Source organism: Dipodomys merriami, unplaced genomic scaffold (genome assembly GCF_024711535.1).
Source record: "Dipodomys merriami isolate MVZ:Mamm:240054 unplaced genomic scaffold, mDipMer1.0.p SCAF_1, whole genome shotgun sequence".
Classification (NCBI taxonomy): domain Eukaryota; kingdom Metazoa; phylum Chordata; class Mammalia; order Rodentia; family Heteromyidae; genus Dipodomys; species Dipodomys merriami.
Genome location: NW_027202270.1, coordinates 65,339,146 through 65,366,121, shown reverse-complemented (window position 1 = coordinate 65,366,121; position 26,976 = coordinate 65,339,146).

Genomic DNA, 26,976 nt, shown 5'->3' with positions numbered 1-26,976 from the left:
GTATTACATACAGTTAATTATTAATGCAGTCTGGGCCTTATTTTGAAAAGCACAAACATGCGCTTCTCATAATTTTCTTCCCATGGAAAATCTGTTGTGTCCCTTAAATTGAGCAGCTAAATGTCCCTTACAAAATACCTTAAGGCTTCCATTTCTCCAGATTTAGCATGCATCTGAGACAAGAAAGCTTTCACAAACCTCCTTGCCATGGACAAAACAGAGATGTGTTTTTGCTTAATTAAAATTCTTTTTTGGCAACAGATGTCCTTGCAAAAATAGCTCAGAGTGCGGTGAAGCATTTTTATGGGCTGGAGTTCAGCAACAAGGAGCCCGTCATCTGCCTTCTCTGCTCTGAGAGCAATACAAGAGAACCAGGTGGCTGGTCACAGTTTGAAAAGTGAACAAATGTATTTATTCATTCTGAGCAATTTGCAACCTACTGGGAGATCAGGAGCCCTCTCCCAGGCCCTCGCTTCTGAGAGCTAGGACTGTGAGAGAAGGGAGCTGCTTAATTGCTTTGCACAGTTTCTCTCGCTAAAGCAATTAGCACCCAGAAGAAAGTCCAGGAGAAGGACATAGCCGGGCCTCACACACATATGGTGGCCTGATATCAGCCTGCCTACTGTCCCAGGCTCACAGATGATTCAATCAGCCATGCAGGCTTAGGCACCATAGATGCTCTGCTTCCTGGGCTCATTGTACCTTCCTACTGCAAAGCCTCTCATCAATTGAAGAATTACTGTACAATTTGAGGAAGCTCATCAACTTCATACTCAGCTATTACAACAGGGGGAAAAATGAGAAAGTATATCCTTAAAGACCCAAGAACTAAAAGAAGGAAGCTTAGATCTGTCCTCAGAACAAACATGACTACTAAATGGCAGGTGAAAATTCACACCAATCAGCAGAGGTTATCTGGGCAAGTATCTGAACAATGTATTGAGCAAGATATGTTGTACTCATAAGTGAGCTGTTGAATGAAATCACTTTTTTGCAACTATTTAGAGGTAATAAATAATATAATGAACACAAATAACAAATACTAGCTAAGGGTTCTCGGAGTAGCATACCTGGCTACTATGAACTACAACATTAATTAAGAAATACATGAATTAATGGTATGTGTATGTACATCTGGTTTATTTAACCTAGCTGCTAAGCTATATTACATGAAAAGCATTCTAGGTGTTTTTAGTAGATTTTGTCAATGACCAAATCAGGTAATTCAATAATGACTAGCTCCTTAACCAAGATAATCACAGAAAGTTAAATTATATGTTAGTAAAATTTTCTAATTCCTGAAGTTTGTTTTTTCTTGAGAATACAAGGCTTTCTAGAGTATTTAACCACTTCTATTGAAAAGTATTCTAAAATGTATTATACAAGTCCTGTAGCAAAATTGTCATGCAAGGCCAAGAGAACATGGATGGTTCACACAAGGATATATTAACACAATATTGTTTCTTTTTGTCAAAACTGCATGTTTTAGCATTTCCCTGTATATTATATGCTTTTAGATGTTTAGAACACCTGAGTGATCCATTCTTAAAACCTGAAAAGGTAGACAAAGCACTGGGTAGTATGTTTATGGAATCATTTAGCACTAGTTAGTGCTCACCAACTGTTAGGTACCATCCCAAGGATAGTGATTCAATGGCAAACAACACAAAGTTCTAAACAACATCATCTGTATTTTAATAGGTCAGATTATCAATAAAGCATTGAATTCATCCATTTATTCATTCCTTATGCAATATAATGTCAAATGGGGTTAAGCAACAAAGAGAAAAATAAAGAGGTTAAAAGGAGAGAAAATACTCAGAGGTAGTTTCTCCAATGACCTAACATTTAATCTGAATGGCAAAGAGTGAAAGCCAAAATAATATTGGGAGAGGAGATTCCAGACAAAAGAATATTGGCTGTAGAATAGTTCTTTATGACATTTCTACATGTAGAAAACTTGAAACTATCTTTCCAGGCTGTTTGTAGCAAACAGCCTGGAAAGCTAGAGGTAGTATCTACTTTGGGGCAAGGAGCAGACTTTTTCATTGACCAAGATAATAAACCTCCTCTTTTTCCTATGGAGCTAGAATTTGGCAGGTTTTTTCCTACCCACTTTAGTTTTCTAATCTTGGAGTTCCAAAGTCAGGACACAGACAGAGTGTGGAGAGAATCCATGTGGGCAACCTTTTCCATGCTACATGGGCAATAGGATGCCAGGGAGCCAATGCACCTGAGAAACTCCTGCTACTTGTTAAGCTGGGTATGTTAAGGTAGCTACATATATCTTCCTTCAATGGAGAAAAAGTGTTTCAATAAGAAGGGAAAGAATATTGGATTGGAAAAGCCACCATTAGATTTATCAATATAAGGGTCATGTGGCCAATTGAGAATAGTGTCAGACAGTAATGTACTTATTGCAATGTCTTATAGAGAAAATGGAAGATAATAAAGCAGTAATTGAGTATGGAAGACTTCAAGAATTCTCCAATGCAGAGAAAATGAGTACTAATTGGGTAAGAATCTGAGAATCAAAAGAGAGAAGGATTTTGTCTTCTTTTGTTTTTAATATGTGATAGTATAATTTATTTTTATGTTTGGAAATAACCTGGTAGAGAGTAAAAACAACAACAACAACAAAATCAATGATTGGGGAGAAAAAGAGATAATAGCAAGAGGATGAGCTAGATGCAGGATGACCAGTGCTGGCTCCAATCAGAGGATGGGTAATAGGTCCACCATAACAGGAGGAAAGGCTGTGTGTATATTGCACGGATAGATGCAATTAGCATGTACTAATGTGACGTCAGGAAGGTTTTCTTCTGATTGCTTCTAATTTCCTAGTGAGTGGGGTAAGAATCAAATCATTAGTAAGGAGTAAGGAACAGAGGACTGTGGGAACTTTGAAAAAATGGTGAGAGATAATGAAAGAACACTGACTAGAAACAGTAGCCACATCACAAAATGACACTAGAAAATATTAAATTTGTACTTCTCAAATGATTACAAATATGACCATACTAAAGCTACCAGCACAACTATGTTTATTGCAGCATTATTTACCATAGCTAAGATATGGAACCAACCCAGATGCCCCTCAGTAAATGAATGGATCAAGAAAATGTGGTATATATACAAAATGGAATTCTATGCATCCATCAAAAAGAATGACATTGCCCCATTTGTTAGGAAATGGAGAGACTTGGAAAAAATTATATTAAATGAAGTAAGCCAGGCCCAAAGAAACATAGGCCCCATGGTTTCCCTTATTTGCAATAACTAGTATATGTCTGAGACAAGCAGAAACAGTCAGATAAGATGATGTTAGGTGAAATGAACCCCAAGATAAGGACTCAAATATTTTTCTTTCTTGCTATTGTTTTTAACATATTTATAAGATATTGCATTGTTGCTTTGTATGTCCCTCCCCCAGGGTATAAGCCCTGTTTTCACTGTATTTGGTGTTGGTATAATTTGTGGAGGGGAAAGGAAAAAAAAAACCGATTGTTTAAATAAGGATACAGGTGGAACCATTGCAACAATGAGATGTACAAGACGTTATGTCAAAAAACAAACTTTACAACTTTGGCGCAGGGGTGAAGGGCAACTGGGGGCGGGGGAAGATGGAAAGGGATAGGAAGAGGAAACAAAGGAGGAGGCAACAATGCTTGATAAGAAATGTACTCATGGCTAGGCGCTAGTGGCTCACACCTGTAGTCCTAGCTACTCAGGAAGCTGAGATCTGAGGATCGCAGTTCAAAGCCAGCCCGGGCAGGAAAGTCCATGAGATTCTTATCTCCAATAAACCACTAGAAAACCAGAAGTGGTGCTGTGGGTCAAGCGGTGGGACGCTTGCCTTGAGCTGAAGAGCGTAGGGACAGCGCCCAAGCCCAGAGTTCAAGCCCCACGACGGGCCAGAAAAAAATGTACTCATTTCCTTGCCCATGTAATTGTAACCCCTCTAAACGGTATTTTCACAATTAATTAATTAACTAGTTAATTAATTAAATTTGTACTTCTGTACCACTACATTTTTTTTGTCGGTCATTGGGCTTGAACTCTGGGCCTGTCCCTCAGCTCTACAGCTATTTAAGCCACAGCACCACTTCTGGTTTTCTTTGGTGGATTATTGGAGATAAGAGTTACATGACCTCCTCTGCTCAGGCTGGCTTTGAATCGTGATCCTCGGATCTCAGCCTTTTTAGTAGCTAGGAGTACAGGCATGAGATACCAGAACCTGGCCACCACTACATCTGAAAATACTAAAAGAAGATAAATCAATGGAGGATGACAGGAAATCATTCAATTCAGTTAATTCAGTTGGCATATGTTTGATATTAAGAATACAAAAGCTAGGCACTGGTAGCTCATACTTATAATCCTAGCGCTTAGGAGGCTGAGATCTAAGGATTGCAGTTTGAAGCCAGCCCAGGAAGAAAAGTCCCTGTGAGACTTTTATCTCTGATACACTACTCAAAAAATCAGGAAGTAGCACTGTGGCGCAAGTGGTAGACTGCTAGCTTTGAGCACAAAGAGACTCAGGGACAGCACCCAGACCCTGAGTTCAAGCCCCAGGACTGGCACAACAACAACAACAAATGAATATAAAGCAGATTTCTTTTCTGCAGAACTTCTTAAATTTTTAATGGCAACTTTTCCCTAAAATTTGTACTGTATGCAGTGATTTCTAAAGTTGCTTGATTATGGGACATTGAAGGGTTTTATAAACTATGAACTAGAAATGTTAGTTACTCACAGATGTCCAGTTATGCTTGCACTGTGGCCTGGTAAAATAGGCAACTGTCTCAAGAGCAGGTAGGTCTAAAAGCTTCAAATATGAGAATAGAGCTCTAACAGTAGTAGTGACTCCTGTGGTTGATGAAACACTACTTATACCATTGCCTGGTGACTTCTAAAGAAGCCAAAAGTAGAGGTTGATTTAAAATAAGTGAACAAAAGCTTAGTAATATTGATAGACAAAGTTAATTTCAAAACCTATTAGTGAAGTCATACCTGACACACATCTCTAGCATGCTCCCAGAAATGTGATCATTGGTGAGTTGAGGAGTAAAAGGAAGATTCTTTGAACCAATAGGAAAGAGCCTTTCTAACTATGAGGGTGCAAAGAAGGCTTCAGGAGATGGCGGTGCAGTGATGAGAGATTGCCATGGAATATGATAGGAAAGCCTACAGCAGGCAAGTGGAAAAGTGATTTAGTCATCTTAGGAGACCTGAAGGCACCAGCCCCAAGGCTTCATCCTAGGAATGAGATTGGTATAAAGATCTTATCAGAGACAGAATATTGCACAGGCCTAGCAGAAGTTCTAGCCAGTTTCTACTTTGAGTTGAAGTCTGTGTACTCAGACTAACAACATCCAAAATAAAATTCTAGCAACTTTATTAAAAGTTTTCAGTGCTGTGTAGGAAGAGGAGTCTGAAAAAGCTGACTAGAATTAAAATATAATTTTAATTTATTCAAGTATTATAGCTTCTGTCTTGGTGATGTTTGTCATTATCCTCTATATGATTTTAGTTAGGGATCAGAAATGAACATATTCTTTCTCTTACTCAGTCTCTTTCTCTCTCTTTATGTCTTACAGGGCATTCTGGAGGATGGCAGAACATAAACGGAAGACCCTTCATTTTCATCTAGGCTTGGAGTAAGGGAAAGAACCCCAAGAAACAGTTATAAAATAGAAAGGAAAGATCTCCAGGGAAGAAAAGAAAGTATGGTATAAAAATGCACCATCTTGGCTGGGAAGGTGGCTCAGTGGTAGAGTGCTTGCCTTGCATGCATGAGGCATGGGTTTGATTCCTCAGCACCACATATGCAGAAAAAGCCGCAAGTGGCGCTGTGGCTCAAGTGGTAGAGCGTTAGCCTTGAGCAGAGAGCTGAGGGACAGCACCCAGGCCCAGAGTTCAGGCCCCACAACCGGCAAAAAACAAAACAAAACAAAAAAATGCACCATCTTGTCCAACCCTGAGAGGCAGGACTGGCAGCAGATCCTGAACATCCTCACCAAGAAAAATGTTATTTATTTCAGAGGAAAATATGTATGGTCCTTAACTTAGTTTCACCAGTGAATTTTCTTTGCTTCATGAAAAAGACATTCACATTCAGTAGACTAATACTTGGAATTTTGAATTTTCATCTTTTTTGGGACAAATGATGTGCAGTAGGTGCTCTTCTTTATGCAGATCTGCATATGATCTGCAGCTCCATCATTATACAACCAAAAGGGGAATTCACATGTTACTGGATGAATACAGTCAGAAAAAGGCATTCTTAATCTCTAGGGCTTCCCAATCAATGCACCAAATACGTTACTAGGAACAGAGCAGCCAAATTGACCTTGGTACTTGCATTTGGCAAGAGAAAAATTCAGGCAAGACACTACATAGTAAATATAATGGGAAAGTTTATTACAAAAGAAATAATGACAGAGGAAAAAAGAAAGCACATATAGGCATAGTACTTCAGCCCGTCTCGTATGTGAACTTCATCCTTAAAGAGTTTGGCTTTGGGTAAAATAGGGAGAAATGAGTCCTTGAAGACAACTTTCTGATTGATGCATCTCCTTTCTGTTTCATGTACAGTCTTAAGCTTCAAACATTTAATGGCCTCTCCTTATTTCCTCATTCTTTGTCCTCATTTCCTTATTCTTTTGTACACCCCGCCCCCATTTCTTTGTAAGTGGTTTTTGGTTATGAACTTATCCTGCTATAAAGTTGTAGCAACAGAAATTACATGAGAGCCTATTTTTCTACTAACTCTTATCAGTATGGTAGGTTAAATTTACTAAATGCTTTTTCCACTGAGGATATTTTTAATTTACAATGGGTGTGTTGGTATATAACCCCCAAAGAGCATCCATACTTCTTAGATTGAACACTTCTGAGGTCTGCTTTTCAAAGTCTCCTCTCCCATTTTCTATTGGCCTTTACTCTATTCTCCCATATCGCTTTATAACCCAGAGTTGAAAAATTCAAATACCACAAAAAAACTGGCATGTAATTTAAATAATAAAAAGTTGGCCTGGAGTTAGAACTATGAAGATGATGAAAATTTTAAATACATTTAAATTCAAGTTGTGTCAAAGCATTGCAATTGTGCCTGCAAGCAGACAGTTGAAGATCAGTGCTAGAATGTAAGCCCCTCTCCTTTTGCAGTCTGCTGATTCCCACATGGCCTCCTGTGCTGCCTCTGGGTCACTAGTGGCCTTGGGTTACCTGTGACACTACAAAGACAGGATCCTCCTCTGCAAACACAGTTCAAAGACTGGAACCCAGGGGCTGGATTTGGTTAGCACACACTCTTATGGATATATGAAAATGTCATAATGTGTACTTAATATGCACTAACACAAGTTAAATCACAGAACAAAGCCCAAAAGCTTTCTGAGAGCTTTCTAACCCTTACATCCAACTTTAAATTGTGTTCTAAATGTGTGCACTATGGCATATCTGTTTTCTAAAAAAGAATGAGGGAATGTATTGAAATGATTCATTTCAAATCACTTACAAATATATTATTAACTATCATACATAGTAGCTCTTATTTGAATATGTATATATGGCATTATATACACACATATAGTATGTATTGTGTAGGTAACATGTATATTGTATCACCATTAGATGTGGCCAGAAGGGAACCCTACTGCATTGTTGGTGGGAATGTAAACTTGTTCAACCACTTTGGGAAGCAGTATGGAAGTTCCTCAAAAGACTCCACAGAGAGCTCCTCTATGACCCAGCAATCCCACTTCTTTTTTTTATTATTTATTGTGAAAATACCGTACAGAGGGGTAACAATTACATGGGCAAGATAATGAGTACATTATTATTATGAGTTGTTGCCTCCTCCTTTGCTTCCCCTTCCCATCCCTTCCCATCCCCCCACCCCACTACCTGATCCTCCTCCCCCCCTCCCGCCCACCACCCACCAAAGTTGTAAAGTTCGTTTTTCGACATAACGTCTGTACATCTCATTGTTGCAATGGGTCCACCTGTATCCCTATTTAAACAATTTGTTTTTTCCCCTTCCCCTCCACAAATTATACCAACATCAAATATGGTGAAAACAGGGGTTATATCATGGGGGAGGGACATACAAAACAACAAAGAAATCATCTAACAAATATGTTAGAAACAATTGCAAGAAAGAAAAAAACATTTGAATCCTTATCTTGGGGTTCATTTCTTCTAATATCAACTTATCTGACTGTTTCTGCTTGTCTCAGACATATACTAGTTATTGCAAATAAGGGAAACAATGGGACCTATGTTTCTTTGGACCTGGCTTTCTTCACTTAATACAATTTTTTTCTAAGTCTTTCCATTTCCTAACAAATGGGGCAATGTCATTCTTTCTGATGGAGGCATAGAATTCCATTGTGTATATATACCACATTTTCTTGATCCATTCATTTACTGAGGGGCATCTGGGTTGGTTCCATTCATCATAGCTAAGATATAGAAACAAGAATGGATCAAGAAAACATGATAGATAGATAAATAGATAGATAGATAGATAGATAGATAGATAGACAGACAGACAGACAGACAGACAGACAGACAGACAGACAGACAGATAGATCGGAATTCTATGCCTCCATCAGAAAGAATGACACCACCCCATTTGATAGGGACACAAGAGGTTTTATCTTTGTTGCTGTTCTTTTTAATGTGCTTATAATGTACTATGTGATTGTTTTTTGTTTCTTTGTATGTTCTTTTCCCCATGCTACAACCCCTGTTGTCACTGCATTTGATTCCGGTGTCCTGCATCCTGTATATACATTTTTCTAATTTGGGGAGGGGAAGGGAAATAATAAAATGCTGAAATAAGGTTAGTGGATGACCCATCGTAACAATGAGATGTACAAGACAGTATGTTGAAAATGAACTTTACAACTTGGTGGGGAGTGGGGGAGGGAAGAGTTGGGGAGGTGGGGAGGAAAGTGATGGTAGGGGAAAAATAATGGAGGGTGTAATAATGCTGGATAAGTAGTGGACTCATTACCTTGCTCATCTAACTGCAACCCCTCTATACAGTATCTTTACAATACAAATACATATTAAGAAGAAGAAAAATAATATATCACCATTAAGTGATTGACTAGAATTAGAAGAAATCCTTTGTGTTATTTTAGGGAATTTGAACTGGCTAGACGTGAACAATAAAAATGTCTGTTACAGGGACATGATTATTATTACATGTTACCCATGAAATAAACCTTGTGAAAGAAAAAATAATCCACTAACACAGTTACTAGAGGACCATGAGCCAAATCTAATCTGCAGGATGTGACTGATAATGGTTTTCATGTCTTCTCATTTTATCAGTATATATTAATTTTACAAAGATTTATTGTGATATTTCCATACTGGTGCATATGTACTTCAATTACATTTATATCTTCTATGATTTTTTCTTATACTGCTTGCTCATTTTTATAACAATTTTACTGGGCTTATTTATACTACTTCCCATACATGCATATGAAGTACATCCATCATATGCATCCTTCCTTCCCCTTCTCCATGCATTTCCCCTTCCCATTGGTTCCCACTTCCAAAGAACATGATTTCATTCTTCTTCTTCATGGCTGATATATAGGCAGATACACCCATATGTGTATATGTATATATATAAACACTTTTATATGCACATACATACACCAATGTGTATGTATATACACATGTACACACATGTGTGTGCATGCATGTGTGTATGTATACCTATTTTATCTGCCCATCAGTTGATGGAAATTTAGGCTGATTATGTCGATGCAGTTTGGCTATTGTGAACAGTGCTGTTATAAACATGGGTGTACAGGTATCTCTGTTACATACAGATGTAGTTATGTGCCCAGGAACAGTACAGTTGGACCATATGATAGTACTATTTTTAAGTTTCTGATGAACACTTCATACTGATTTCCATAGGGGCTGAATTAATTTATATTGCCACAAACAATATATGAGAATTCCTCTCCTCTTTCTCCTTCTTCCCAAATCCTAACCAGCATTTGTTTTCTTTTTGTTTTCTTGATCATTACCATTCTGACTGGTATGAAATGGATAGCCATGCTGTTCTGATTTGCATTCATCTTATTAGTCCATGTTTTTTTTTGAAAGAGTTATATTTACCAATGTCTGTCTTTAAAGTGGGACATTTTACAACAGCTTTCTAATTCTTCTTGCTCTCTTCTGAGAAAGAGTTTACCTTTGCCATTTAACATTATCTGGCTAGTCCTTTAAGATTTACAAACATCACATAGGGATCTGTCCATTTTTTACGAACACAAACCTGGAAGAAATTCAGAGAGTGATGCAGAGATAGAGAAGCCTGGAGCACTGGAGCTGGATCTCTGAGGACTTAATAGAATGAAATAGAAAACTTGCCTGTACTCCATAAAATAAGGGATACAATAAATAAAATCCAATAAGTACAGATATATAAACCATTCAAAACATTAGACAATGCTGTCTCCCATATTTAGAGTAAGGCATTTTAAAATGAGAATGAAAACATTGAAAGAATCAACACTGGTCTAGAACTGAGTCATGTAGCCAAACAAAGGGCTTCCAGAGAATTCTATCTCTCAAGTTTAAAGAAACTGGGAGTTTAATTAAATTTAAACACTATCTTTAGATTCCATTTGCTTTCCTGCATGTGCTGTGTGGTTTCTTCACAATCCCAAAGAATCCCTGGCTGGAAAACAGTCTAGAAATATAAAAGTGTTGTAGCATTTAGTTCAAAATTCCCTATAGAGGAGTGCCAGGAAAGTACATGATAGAAGTTAGGAGGACTAGAACATCTCATTTCAATGTTTTCCAATTCAGCTTCATGAGATTTAAAAAAATCTGCATTGGAACATGTTATTCAAGTCAAGGGTGCATTAGAAATTTCCAAGGCCATGTCTTCTAAGTTATTTTTAAAATATCTCCATTCCCATTTCCAGTTACTTTACACTTAAATTATTTAGAAATGTCAAGGTTTTAAGAGGCTTAATCACATAATTATGTTCCAAGATGAAGGGGTAAATACAAAGAGAAGAGAATGTGCAAGAGAAATAATTTCCTAACTTAGAGAATGTTGACAGAGAGGGTCAAAGAGATAGTTCTCAAATATGGAGAAGACAGAATTTAAGAAAAAATACATTCTGTGGAAATGTTCGTTCAACAGGAAAATCATTTATCAGTAACTAAACTAACATACAGCTATTATAAAAATTCAAGGGCTAGGAATGTGGCTTAGTGATAGAGTGCTTGCCTAGAGTGCATGCATGAAGCTCTGGGTTCGATTTCTCAGTTCCACCTAAACATAAAAAGCTTTAAGCAGTGCTGTGGTTCAAGTGGTAGCGTGTTAACACTGAGCAAAAGAAGCTCAAGGACAGTGCCCATGCCCTGTGTTCAAGCTCCAGGACTGGCAAAACAAAAGAACTAAAATACATTTAAAAGAGCATAGAAAATCCCCAAACATCAAACAAATTGCTGAAAAACTCAACACAATAATAATGATAATTGTATGTTCTGAATACTGTCATCTTGATTGGTTAAAGTAATAGGAACACAATCTGCTATCAAAAGAAATTTAAAATAAAAAAGTAACATGATCTTAACTAAGGACTATTGATTTTAATTTTGTCTCAAACTAACTATATGATCTTGGATGTGTCATGTAATTTCTCTAGGTTTGTATTTCTCTCTGTGTGCACTGCCTGGAATGGACATGGTCTTAGCTTTTATCTAAAGCTCTCCCATCAATTAAGTGAATTAAAAGTAATACTTACACTCTTTCTTCATTGTGTGTCAGATTAACCATGTGGGTATGGACATAACTAACAGGTGTCCTGCAGGTTCAAATTAAATATATAAAAATCACCAATAATCGCTCTCCTACCTCATCTTCTAGCTCTGATAAGTTACATTTTCTTGAAAGCTCTGAACTCTCATTCTTACCACAGCACTTACACAGAATGGAATTGTCTTCCTATTTGTCTGCCTCCCCAATTCCCAATCAAACTGTGTGTTCCTCAGGGATAGAGGTTTTATTTTCAACGTTGATTTCCCAGAATCTAGGGCAGAACCAAACAAAGTACAGGTACTTAAGAAGTCTCAGTTGAATGAAATAAGAAATGAACTTCCTGGATATTTTAGGACAGATCTTTTCACAGTCATGCCTTTAGTACCTCATCATCTGGGATTTTATTAGAAAGAAAAATTGTTAGACTCTATTCAAACCTAAAGAATGGAAGTCTTTATAGTTTGGGACCAGACATATATTTTAACAAGCTTTATAAGAGGTTCTTATCAATGGATGTTGGACAAGAACTGTTTCAGAGCATATGGGAAGAAAATTGGAATAGGTCACAATGAATACATAAACCATTCAGAAGACATTTTGACTGAAGTCTATTCAAGTTTACAATCTAAATCACTAGTGGGATGTTTGCTATCAAACCTTGTTAACACATTCATTGAAGTGATATGTGAAGAAAATAATATGTATTTTTATTGACTTTAATTCTATACAAATATCAGTATCTTGCAAGAGTAAATGTGTTGGGGTTGGGAAGATGGCTCAGTGGTAGAGTGCTTACCTTGCATACATGAGGCCCTGGGTTCGATTCCTCAGTACAACCTAAGCATAAAAGCTGGAAGTGCTGCTGTGGCTCAAGTGATAGAGCACTAGCCTTGAGCTGAAGAGCTGAGGGACAGTGCCCAGGCTCAGAGTTCAGGCCCTACAACTGACAAAAAATAAAGGTAAATGTGTTATAGTATCTATTTGTAAAGGCATTAAGGATCATGTCCCTGTATATATAATTAGCTTTAATAAATAAAATAGGGAATTTAAAAAAATATTTTCTTTTTGTTCCTATTCCACCTGCCCACCCTCAAAAGTAAAAGTGCTTGATGTAAATCTAGGGACATAGCTTATGTGATAGAGCACCTATCTACCACACTCAAGGATCAAAGCTCATTTCTCAGTACTCCAAGATTTAAATACATCCTTCTAGATATTCTTCAGAATATCTAAGTAATCTAAGGGTCCATACATCTATATCAAACTTAAAAAGAGATGTTGCTACATGTAGAATTCTGTGATTTTCTTTTGACCTTCTTAATAAATATATTTATATATCTGACTTATTCATATCAATATATGTGGCCATTTATTATTTTAATGCTTCTTTTGACTGATATACTTTAATTTATTCGAATAATCATTACTGATAAATATTTAGGAGATTTGTCTGTTCTAATTAGTAATGCTGCAATGGGTATATGGATGTTTGTGTGTGTGTGTATGTGTGTGTGTGTGTGTGTGTGTGTGTGTGTGTGTGTTAGAGGTGTATAGTATGTAGTGTATTCACATGTTTCTGAATGGCAGATTTTTAGGACATTGCTGGATCAAGGGTCTCTGAATGTTTTCTCTGTGCTATTAATATTTCTGTAATTTACACTCTCAGCAGCTTAGATTATCCATGTTTCTACTAGTCCCTCTTGGGAGAGGCAAGCTGGCAGAGGGATCTTGGTCATCACACAAAGAATCTGGAATTTTAAAGAAATGAATGACAAAGAAGCAAATGGTAGAGTTTATATCTCTCTGGACATGCTTGAAACACTGTGTTTCTGCAAGACTTTGTCTCATGAAGAAGAAATACCAGCACTTTGCTTTTTTCTTTTCCAAAACTCCTTCCACTCTATTCCACCCATTTTGTTTTCTGAGGAAGCCTGGGTATGAATGTTTACATCTAGACAATGCATTCTAGTTCAAACATCAGCTCAGATTTCTTACAGTTCCCAAGTGTCACAGCATGACTCTGATCTTCACCAATTACACCACAGACAAGAGGATGAAGTGGTACTCAGGGAATCCCTGAGCTGAGACAGAGATGGAGCACAGAACCAGGCATTGAACATTCAAATCTAGCCAGTTTCCAACTAGAGCATAATGGTTTATGTAGAAAGAAAGAAAAAAAAAAGATAGAGAAAAAGAGAGAGAGAGAGAGAAAGAGAGAGAGAGAGAGAGAGAGAGAGAGGGAGAGGGAGGGAGAGAGAGAGAGAGAGAGAGAGAAAAGAAAGAAGGAAGGAAGGAAAGAAGGAAAGAAAGAAAGAGAGGAGAGAAAGAGAGAAGGAGGGTTGGAGGGAGGGAAGGAGGAAGGAAGGGAGAAAAGAAAGGAAGGAAGGAGAGAGGAAGGGAGGGAGGGAAGAAAAGAAGGAAGAAGAAGAGAAGCTGAAGTTAAAGGATGGAAGTCTTTGAATTCTCCATCTTCATGGGCCATTTTTGGGTGTAAAAACTTTTGAAGCGGTCTCTTCACAAGGAATTTGAAAGTTCCCATGTGTGATTCAATTATGTCTGTATCTCTTCCCTTGTTGAGACAATACTAGTGGGAAGGGATTATGACTTACCTGAGAATCTCCCTCTGTCTAACTTTTTCCTCTATCAACATTAAATCCCAAGCCCTAAACAGGTTTCCAGAAGCTCATTTCTTTTGGACAGATTTCCTAAGTCCTCTATTAGTCAGGATTGTCCAAGCAGCATTATTAAGGTTGAATATATGCATACAGAGATTATTTAAGGAGTTGGCCCATGTGATTATAAAGGTTGAGAAATCCTAAGATCTCCCAACATTTAGACTTGAAGGGAAATTAGGAGTGATATTTCAGCCTGAAAGCTGGCAGGCTCAAGACACAGGAAGTGCCAACATTTAAATTCCAGTCTGAAAACAGAAAATGCCTATTCAAATCTTCAACAAATTAAATCAACTAATATGTTTTCTCACTCAAAAAATATCTTCAGAGATATAGTCAGAATAATATTTAAGTAAATGTCCAAGGACCTCATAGCTTAGTTAATTTGACACATAAAATTAACTAAACATCACAATTACTAACAACTATGATTCACTCTGTTGACAATTCTCAAGTTGTGACAGTCCCAAAACTAACTAACCCTAAAGTAAAAAGGAAGGAAGAGTTTTTCCACTTACTGATTTAGCTAATTAAACCACAAGATTCAGGAAGAGACTTCCTCTTACTGTCAATACTACAAGTATATACATAAAGCACAAGTTTAGTACCTAGAACATAGATTTTCCATCATGAACATGATAAATACACAAAAAGTCTGATACACAGAGTAACAGTTGTAGAATTTCAGACCTAAAAAGGCTTCAAAACACAGTCTTCACATACATGTGAAAACACCAGAGATGCATAAGCACACAAGAATGTGCCATAATGAACAATTTTTGCAGCAAAAATATGATCATCTGATCACACACTTTTATTTTGTCTCACTTTTGCTTCTTATTTATTAGGGACATTTTATCCTGAGTTGAATCTAACTATCTTTTACTCCCCTTATTCAACTTAAAGATGAAGGTAACTAATCCCAGTACCTATGGAGAGACCCATTTCAATACTAGACAGTCCAAATATACAAGAAAATCTATGTAACAAAACTCATTGCTCTTCTCCAGATAATAATAAATAAGAGAGAAAATGCTACAAAGGTAGCATCCTTACAAGGACCCAAATCTGAAACAGTCTATACCTCTGTTAACTATAACAAATAATACATACAGACATACTAAAGCCATTGATGATTCAGAATCAGAATAGCAGCCTATTGGAATAAATTCAAAGTGTAACCATGTTACTAATTGGACTGTCTCTTCTCTCTCAAGACTATCAGTCTTTTCTTCCAAGTCTTCCCAGACTCTCAAAAACCTGCCAATAAATCTGTCTTCCTTCAGTCAATCCAGCCCACTTCCATGTCTCTTACAGCTGCTTCTGAAAGCTTCCTTTCCCCAAGAATTGCTTCCTTATCTTAAAACTCAAATGCTAAAGGGGTTGGCAGATTCCACTAGTCTAATTTAGCTAAGCATACAAAAACAAATGAAGTGTTTATTTATGAAATCATTATAATCCCTGAAATGAAGTATTTAATTGTATTCTTCAGGGTCTAACTGCCTATATAATTTAAAACTTTGCAGAAAGAGACATAAGGAGAAATAGAGATGTTGGATTGTTTTCCAAAGGTCATACTTCAAACTGGAAGAGAGCTCATTACCTAATCTGCAAGCTTTAAGGCCACATACTGAGCTGAGGGTTACCTTCCGTATTGGTACCTAATGAATATCAAGTGATAAAATTATACATTTTAATGTATCATTTTTATTATATATATATATATATATAGTGTGTGTGTGTGTGTGTGTGTGTATGTGTGTGCGTGCACACACGCACGTGCCTGCTCATCTTGCCCTGGCCTTGTTTTCCTTCTCCAGTCCCACTCATCCATTTTGAGGGACATCGGGATTAAATTTTTACTCTTCAGAAATTGAGTATAGCCAGGCACAGTGGTTCAATCCTATAATCCTAGCTACATCGGAGGTAGAGATTAGAGGATATAGTTTGAGGTCTGGCTGGGCATAAAATTTCACATGATCCCTAAGTTACCCAATGACTAGGGCATAAAATTTCACATGATCCCTAAGTTACCAATGACTAGGTGTAGTGATACATGCCTATCATCCTAAGCTATAGTGAAAGCACAATGTATGTGCATAGTGGCACATGCCACTGTCATCCCATTAGCAAAGAGATTATGAGGAAAGCAGTTCAGGATGGGCCAGGCATACCTGGATGGGCCACCTTTACCTGGAAAACAACAAATGCAAAAAGGAACTGGTGATGTGGTTCAAATGGTATAGGGCCTGCTTAACAAGCATGAGGTCCTGAGTTCAAACACCAGTACCTCCAAATATATATGTGTAGTTATATTGAATGTTTCCTATGTAAATATATATACCTATATATATATATATATATATATATATATATATATATATATATGTAGTCATTACTTGGTAAACAATAAGATAGATGGCCAGGAGCAAAGGAAGAAGGGGAGGCTGGCTATGATAGTCTTCCAAGGAGGGAAAGAGATTGAAGTGATGATTAAGAACATGGAAACTAAGTGAGGTACAGTGGCTCATGCCTGTAATCGTAGCTACTCAGGATTCTGATATCTAAGGATCACAATTCAACGCCAACCCAGGCAGGAAAGTTCTTGTGGCTATTATCTCCAAGTAACCACCAAACAACTAAAAGTGGAGCTATAGTTCGAGTGATAGAGCACTAGCATTGAACAAAAACAAACAAAAACTCAGGCAGAGTGTCCAGGCCCTGAATTTATGCCCCAGCACCAAAAATTTTGAAGGAGGAGGGGGAGGAGGAGGAGGAGGGGGAGGGGAGGGGGAGGGGAGGGGGGGAGGAGGAGGAGGAGGAGGAGGAGGAGGAGGAGGAGGAGGAGGAGGAGGAGGAGGAGGAGGAGGAGGAGGAGGAGGAGGAGGAGGAGGAGGAGGAGGAGGAGGAGGAGGAGGAGGAGGAGGAGGAGGAGGAGGAGGAGGAGGAGGAGGAGGAGGAGGAGTTCTGAAACACTGAGGGGCCTAATTGCAAACCCTGTGCCACAAGATGTAAAGAAATTTGAACATTAGCCTGCCTATAGGAAAAAAAGAAAAACCTCAAAGAAGTTTAACAAGTCAGAATTACATGACCAACAGTAGTTTAGCTGCTAAGTCTCTCTTGAAAAATTAGAATTCGTTTCTCATTTAGTGGCAATCTTGTCTCCAATATCTTGTTCTCAAGGAATGAACAGATTCTTTACCTGTTAACCTGTCCACATAACTCGTGCCATGCACTGTCCCCCAAGCTCAGGAAGTTCTGGAAGTAAAATCTCACCGCAGCTGCAGTACAGTCACAGCGTGTCTGCTGACTACTCAAGAGTGAAAACAAATAGCAGCCATGTGCTGGCCACATATTCCAATGGGGATCCTGCCATCTGTCTTTGTATTCACACAGTCATTCAGATTTCCAGTTCATACCAGCTCCATGCCTCTCCCAAGCAGATCTTGGAAGAGTCAGAGCAGAGAAAGTTCATGGGCAGCATTGAGCTTTGCAAAGTGTTTAGCACACTCACATGGAAGAAGCAATATTAAGACAACATAATAGTTATATTTGTGATAATAATTAGCCATGGTAACAAGTAGGATTGATGTAGTGCAATGGTAAGGAAGGAACGAGAGACTGATTGCTACATATGCTGAATGTTGGGATGACCAAAAAAAAAAAAAAAAAAGCACAGATCTACTCTGAATTGTCTGCACATTATTATTCTATTTAATCTTTCACATAGGATTAAAGATGGTATTTGATGATTATCAGCTTTAATGGGGCCAAAAGCATCTGTAGAAGTGTTATCCCTGCTACCTCTGAGTCTGACCTTTGGAAAACAGATCTTTGTAAATGTTCATGAAGTTAAGAGGTGGTCATTAATCCAATATGATTACTGTGGTCATAAAAAAAGGGAAATTTGAACCCATCAAGGGACAAAGCTATGAGAAAACAGAAATGGAAGCTGGACTGATGCAGCTACAAGCCAAGGAATGCCATGGATTGGCAGACACCATCAGTATCCAGGAGAGCAACAGAACAGATTCTCCCTTACAGCATTCAAAGGAGGCCATTCTAATGACACTTGCTTCTGGACTTATACCTCCATTAACTTTGAGATAATAGATTTTTCTTATTTCAAGACACCCAAATTTGTGCATTAAAGCTATCTAGGGAATCAGCAGTTCAGAAGGTAAAGAAATGACATCCATAGCAAGGCCAGATACTTTGCTTAGAGTCGTGGGTAATAAAAGAACAAGTCTTAGAATGTAACAATGCCTGCCTCTAGGGCCAGCTGTCTCCAGCCTGTACCATCTATCCCCCATTTTTGTCTTTTCATAGAGTGCTGTTTAGACGAGTTTCCCAGACCCCTTCTCTAGGATGTGATGTGGGACTGTAGTCCTGTTTCTTGGTGCATTGTTTGAAGACAATGGAAAAGGTTGAGAAGATTCTCATGTTCCCAATATGACACTGTTGTTAAACCTTATTTATTATCCATTATTATTATCATCAATATTTAATAACTGTGAAAGAACAAAATCTGATTTAGTGTGATAACACATAGCTATTAAGTCAGCTTCCAGTAAAATGCTCCACTAACTAGGTCCTTTAATGCTGCCAATGGACAAATCCCTCTTCCACACATTGTCCAAATTTTGTTAATCCCCTTCAGAGAAAGGCCCACAATTGTAACACCCTATTTGGCTTCATCTGTTTAAGAGTGTAAATGGAGCTCAGAAACAAATTGTCTCTAGTGATGCTTCTCTGTCCCGTGTGGCTCACAAAATCCTGGATTATGCTTTCTAAACTTAGTCAGAAATGGGTTTTCTCTGTAGCTGTTAAGACTGAGGTTCTTGTCTGTGTTCTTGTGGCTCCTATCAATCTCTCTTCCTTTGGGGCCAACAGTGATGGTTTGTGGATCTCCATGACTGGCAAGAGTCTTCTTAAGTAAGGACGTCAATGAAACAGATCTCTCACTGAATCTGAAGTCTTTGATCTATCCCACCATGTAACATTCTCAAGGAAACAATAGCCCCTAAATGTTTGTTTGCTTAATCACTTGGTTCTCATTGAAATTCATACTACAAATGCTTCGCCTCCAAAAGGTTTCTAACAGCACTCATCATGATTACATACCACAAAGAAACTGAACATTCAGTACCTCCTTTCTGAGTGAGGTGTTAAGTACTTTGTTTATTCTCACAGTCATTCCTGGTCCCTAATTGTTTAGCTTAGCTGAAGAGGATAGAATGGCAGATGGGCTACTAAACTCGTAACAATGCTGCAGGAAATTCTTGTTGTTTCTATTTCACACAAATTGGAATTTAATGAAAACATTTAAACATAAAATTGTACAAATAGATGAACCTTGGGAAAAACTTTTCCGTGACTAAAATGGAAAACCTAGTAAAAAGAAAAGCAGAGACTCAAGACCTTTGTTAGAAAGTAACAGAACAAAAGCCTTTACATCATTAAACTATATATTTGACCTAGCTCTTCATCAGTACCCGGTGGTCCTCAATATTGAGTTTTACTGAGTGAAATATTCTTGTAGATTGCTAAAATCACAGATCTTACAACACTAGAGTTTTGAAGATGCTAAATACATATTAATTACGCTTTTTTTTAAATATCAAACTTTGCAAAAAAGGAGTGTGTGTGCTATGTATGTGTATGTGTATATGTGTACCAGCAAGCATGGATTATGTGATTGTATGTATATGATGCTTGCTACAAAGCTGCCAACTCTCATTCTTGCAGAATGAGGTGCTTCCATTTATTGTCTCAATTTCAATCTGCCTGGGGCCTAAAATAAAGAGAGTCACAATTGATTTCAGTTGGATATTTAGACACTCATTCAGATTCTTCCTGAGTCAATTAGATGATCACAACTTGGCAGCTCAGTAAATTTCCTGCTGGGAAGTAGATTGCAAGAGGAAAAAAACAAATAAAGATATTATGTGCAATTGTCCATCAAGAATCAAGAATTCTGGATGTAGCCATAATTGAAACACCTGTTCTCATACTTGCTGGATCCCATTTTGAGTACAAAGAAGAGGAAAGTATTTCCATACTATGTATGTGACATAACAAATGTATGGTTGGTGCCTGTCTCCATTTCTGACAAATCCTTGTAATTTTCTGAATGATAAGTGGCAAGAGTATCTTCTATTATAATGTTTGATTTTAGTCTCAAATTCCTAACCAATGACTTCTAAGGCCCTCAGAATCTCTACAGTGATGAGCGGCTATTTGTATGCTGAAATGACTGATACCTGGCCACCAACAAAACCAATGCATAATTACAAGATTACAATTTTTAGTCCTATTTAACCCATGGGAAGGGAAGAGGGGTTAATAACCTTAGTCAACAATGGCCTGTAATTAGTTATGTCTGAATCATGAAACTGCTAACTATAAAACCTCTAAACCATGGAGATTGCTGTCGTTCCAATTTGGTGATCACATCGATTTGCTAAATAGGTGGCAATTCCAAAAAGATAGAAGCTCCTCTGCCTACAACCTCCTAGAACTAACCCTATGTGCCTCTTTGCATGGTTATTTCACTGGAATTCTTTGTAGTAATCTTTATAATAAACCAGTACTATAAGTAAATATGTCCTTGTATCTTGTGAGACATTATAACAAAATTTCAAATCATGGAAGAAAGTCCTAGAATCTCTACTATGCACTCAGCTGTTATAAAGCATATTTGCCAAATATTCCAAGACACTGTTATCAGAACTGAACTGAAGGACACATAGTTAATATCTGAAGTTAATATGTGGTATTAGACATGCTGCAAGTATAGAAAAACATTATATGAGGATATCCATATATTTCTTTGTCTTTTATACAGGAAATGGGTCTGAATGGTTGTAGTGTTTATAGCATAGTAATCATTATTTTATGATTTGGGCTCCCTTTCTTGCTACTTCTATTCACGCAGGTGAGGAAAGGGACTTACATAAAGTTTTGAAGATATTTAGGGGTACTGCCAAATAGAAAGTAATATGTCACTGCCACATTTGATCACAAAATGAGAATGACTTCTAAACAATGTTGCATGGTTTCATTATCTTTCTAGCTGGGGCCCTAGCTGTGAAAATCACGCCTCTTGTCTTCTTACAACAGTAATAGAAGTTAACATCAGTTACCTAGAAATGCTTAGGACTAGAAGTGTTTTGGATTTTGATTTTATTTTTAGATTTTGAAGAATTTACATAAAAATGAAATGCCTTGGGGATGAGAATTCTATACTCTAAATTCACTTATGTCCACATAAGTGGACAAAGTTTTGGTTTTTTTTCTGGACCAGAGATTTCTAGACTTTAAAATTTCTATCAAAACCATTTCATTAGTCTTTGTGTCAGGAAAGTACCAATAGAAATAAAGTAGATGGATATGGTCAGGTTCTAGTAAGGCCTAATTGGTAAATATGGAAAGTTGAATTTTATACCACTTTCACATTCAATGAGACATAATATTTCTTTTGATTAAAAACTAGTTTAAAAACATCTCTACTCTATAACTCATACAAAATAAACAAAATTTAATTTGTTTACTAATCTCTGATCTAAAGAATTAGTAATATGAAGTTGGGCACTGGTGGCTCACACCTGTAATCCTAGCTACTCAGGAGGCTGACATCTGAGGATCATGGTTCAAAGCCAGCCCAGGCAGGAAAGTCCGTGAGACTCTTATCTCCAATAAACCACTAGAAAACCAGAAGTGGCGCTGTGGCTCAAGCAGTAGAGCACTCGCCTTGAGCTGTAGAGCCCAGGGACAGCACCCAAGCCCAGAGTTCAAGCCCTATGACCGGACCAAAAAAAAAAAAAAAAAGAATTAATAATATGGATTTGTAATCTAACAATACCTAAAACTTCATGGTAAATTCTTGGGGATAAAAAGAAACAGCAGTTGCCTAAAAGTCTATCACTATGTTTTTCCAAGCACTATAACTTATTGACTATCCCCTTTCACAGGATTGAAAGATCTAGGAAAGGAAATTAATGCCTCAATTATTTGACAAGGCCAAAGAGATATATTCAGACTAATGAAATATTCTAATCAACTTAAGATTATCTCTTTCAGGCATGAAGTCTGAATTGGGATGCCAGGACATGCGGAAGTCTCCTGAAAGGAAGGGCTTCTTCATCGGCCATGAACCTTCTATCTAGAAACCTAATTATGGGTTATTCTATGAACACATTTTATTAAAAAATTCAAATTAATAACAAGGAAAAGTACACCTAAGGATATTATAATTATATTTTACATAAATGCATGATACCAAAATAAACACATAATACATTTAAAAATCTGTTTCAAATTTCTGCCCCTACAAAGGTGTATGCAAATTTTCTGCTATTTATGGGAAGGAAAAGATACTTTTCATCATTTAACCTTATAGTAAACACAAAAAAAATACCAAAAGTGATTTAAAAGTCATAGAATAGGTCAGAAGAATCAGTTAGTATTACACAAGTTCATGGATTATGGTTAGAAAGTTTTAATGTGTAAAGTCCCTATTGTTAATCTAATAGATCCAAATATTTTCTTAAATGGGAAGAAACAGTAGGAAAAAAAATAAAAATATTGCTTTCTCTACAGTAAGTGAACAGGAAGAACACATCCAGGGTTGACACTACCATTGTTTTTATCACCAGAAGCTATATTAATTGGCTCTGCTCTGGATGGCCAGGGGTTAAATGGTTACATCCTAAGTTGATTTTTTGTTGGAGGAATTTTTATTTTAACGTGATGGTTAAATTTATTTGTCAGTCTATTGTCCTATAGTAAAGTAGATGATTCTCTCCAATTTGGGTGAGCAGCATCCAAACCAGTAAGTCTTGACTAGAATTTAAAGACATATCAATGTTGTATTTCCTCTTCCTCTGTCTGACTGTTGAGCTGAGTTCTTGCTTGTTAAGTCTTCACACTCAGAATAGAACCTACAACACTAGACTTCTAGCTTCCCCAGGCTTTACACAACAAACTACTGGATTACCAGTGGCTCCCAATGGTTTCTCTCCTCTCTATTTATATATGTATATGTATGTATACATATATGTACATATGTGTACATATAGGTATGAATTATGTGTGTATACATGTACATATATACATATATGTATATACATATATAGGGTTTGCCAAAGACATAGAATCAATATTATATGCATAATATATAATAATATATATACATAGTATATGATATGTAAATTATAATATAGCATATAACATATTGCATAGACAAGTATTATATGTATTTTTTTTTGGTCATGGGGCTTTAACTCTGGGATTGGGCACTGTCCCTGTGCTCTTCAGCTCAAGGAGAGCGCTCTACTGCTTGAGCCACAGCACCACTTCCAAGTATTATATATTTTACATAATATATGTGTGTATATATGTTTATATGTGTGTATGTGTGTATGCAGGTTCTATTTCTTTGAAGAACATTCTCACTCCAGAGTTTTATAATGGAGGAGCTTCTTCACCTCAGACCTAGCAAGGAAAAACATTTTGATATAGAGGATAGACTCTTCCTCCTACCACCACCATCACTGTAGCACAAAGAATGCTGAACAAGAAGAATGAGCAGGCAAACAGCCATCACATCAGTTTTAAATGAAGATTTTTAAACAAAGAAACGAATAACAAGCAAGAGAGGAGGAGGGATACAAACCTTATCTCTGTAGTACTTTGGATAAATTTTAGACATATCAGTTAAGTCTCTAGATGGGCAAAAAATGACACAGTCAAATTGAATACTTGAGAAGAATTTGAGAAGGAACTTTTATTACAGAATAAACATATTTTGAAATGCAAGGATACACCATTATGGTCATGGAAACCTTAAAGTAAGCATATTTATAAACGTAGTTCTCCATGACTTAAATTCAAAGTAATATATATAAATCCAGATGAGAAGAGATTAACCACAAAGGTAAACCTTGGGGACAAAACGGTGTTAGAAATACTGTAAGGAAACACTCTTGAGAAGGTAGCCAGAAGATCAAGAAAATTTGACAGTATCACAAATAATAAGGAAACTGTTTTAAATCTATAAAGGCCAAGATTTTTAACATTGAATATAATCAGAATATGTTAATTCAAAAGAGTTTTTATTGTAAAGACACTGTACAGAGGGTTACAGTTGCATGAGAAAGGTAATGAGTACATTTCCTATGGAGCATTGTTACCCCCTCCTTTGTTTTTCCCCTACCATCCCTTCCCTCCTTACCTCCGCAACTCCCCCACACCCCAGTTGGAAAGTTTGTTTTCAACATAGTGTCTTGTATGTCTCATTGCTACAAATGGGTCAACCTGGATCCTTGTATCATTATTTCATCATTTTGTTATTTCCTTTCCTGCCCCCAAATTAGAAAAATGTATGTACAAGATGCAGGGCACTGGAATCAAATACAGTGAGTGACAACAGTGGTAAAACATGAAGGTAGATCAGCCATTTTTTTTAAGTAACAGGAATATAATGGAAAAGATGACTGAAGCACTCATCTTTGAAAGACACTTATTTTATAATAAAAGAAACAATATTAAATGCTAACTGTTTTTTTAACTAGTCCTGGGACTGGTTGGGTCCTGTCCTAGAGCTCTTTTGATTAAAGCTAGTGCTCTACAACTTGAGCCACAGCTTCACTTCCAGTTTGTTTTTTTCTTTCTTTTTGTGGTTAATTACAGATAAGAGTCTCATGATTTTCCTACCTGGACTGACTTAGAACCATAACCCTCAAATCTCAACCTCCTGAGTAGCTAGGGTTACAGGCATGAGCATTTGGCACGTGGCTTAATCTCACTTTTTATATCCAGGAGCTTAGCTTTTGATTCAGTGTTTTTTCTCCAAAAAATTACATGTATCATTTTCATAACTAAAACCAAAGATAAAAACAAACAACAACAAAATGTGTTAAATTCCAGCCCCATAATTTATAGTACCCATTCTCTTAGAGTGTGGAAACACATAGAGAAACAGTGCAAAACTTGTAAAACAGAGGAGGGCTTCGGTATGGGTTTGCTGAAATTACTGCATGAATGAAACTATCATGGCTACAAGTGAAGTAAAGAACTCTGGGAAGGAAAGTAGTGTAGGGAAAGTAAGAAAAAGGGTTTACTAAGACCTAAAAACTTAATTTGCATTTACATGAGCACAAATAAGAATATAATTATTTTCTGAAATTTTCTTATATTTGTTTTGAGTACCTATTTTTCTAGCCCTCAGTGAGTGACTTGTAGATTTTTCAAAAAAGACATATTGTGGTGCCAATGAAAGGGGAATGGAGAAAATCAGGCAGTCTATAAATCTGTTTTCTTTGAAAAATAACTTAGTGGCACAAATAGCAGAGCTTCTGATAACCCCAGTGTATGTCAGGGCTTGTGTCAATATACAAGGGAGCCATCTTTAATTACTCAGTGAAATGCATTGACAGTGTTTGGCAAATAGCAATGCTTGGAGACAGGTACCATCTTGGTGGATTTTCTTAGTTAAAATGCATCACCATTTGCCAGCTAGTTGTCATGGGAGCATCCCACATGCAATGATCTGCAGGATTTATGCAATCCAGGATTAAAATTAGGAAAGGCCCATAGTCTAAATGACAGAACAAAGAGCACTGTTTTTAGTCAAGAAGATGAGGTCAGAGCCTCTTTATTTATTAAGTACTTCAGGCTCAAGATGCTTTTAGGAGATTCATGTCTTTATTTTCCATTTTAATTTCTTTTAAGTCAGAAAAAATAAGCATAATAGTAATGCATAATAGATCTAGATGGATTTTATTTGTGTTTATATCATTTGTATATATTATATAAATCATTTTTATCCGTTTATCTCCTTATGGAAGAAACTTACAAAGGAATATATTCCTAGAGGTCATATAAATCCTAAATATCCGAGGGTGGAGATAAAAAGAAAGCACTCACCCTTGTCAGACTGAACCCAGCTTTTAGTGGGGGCAAACTCTTAGCTGACTACCTTCCAACTTCAATTGCTATAAGAACATGAACCATTCAGGACTTGAGGAAAGAAAGACTGCTGGTCGAGTTCCTTCCTCAACTAGATATGTTAGAAGGCAGAAATTTAAATACGCGGAAAGACCAAGATACATGTCTGATTGACCACTACCCACTGGCCACATTTATAATCCTATTGATGAAGCTCAAGTGTCTTTCTGACCACTGGAAATGACTTAATGAGTCAAAGAGTAAAGCCCAGATTCCTCTACATTCCTGATTTGAGAAAATGAGAGTAATACATCCTTCAAGAGCCCCAAGACAGAAGATGAATTGATTAAAAAAAAAGAAATAACAATTAAAGAAGATATTTTTTAAAAGACAGTTTTGCTGAAAGGTTTACAGGCTGTTTTAACTTGCTTTCTGAACCTGTTCCTATCCATAAATGTAAAAGAAGGAAAGAGTGTGGCAGAATTGGCTTTATCAATCATAAAATCTATCAACAAGATGTCTCCAGTGTTTTCCATCTAT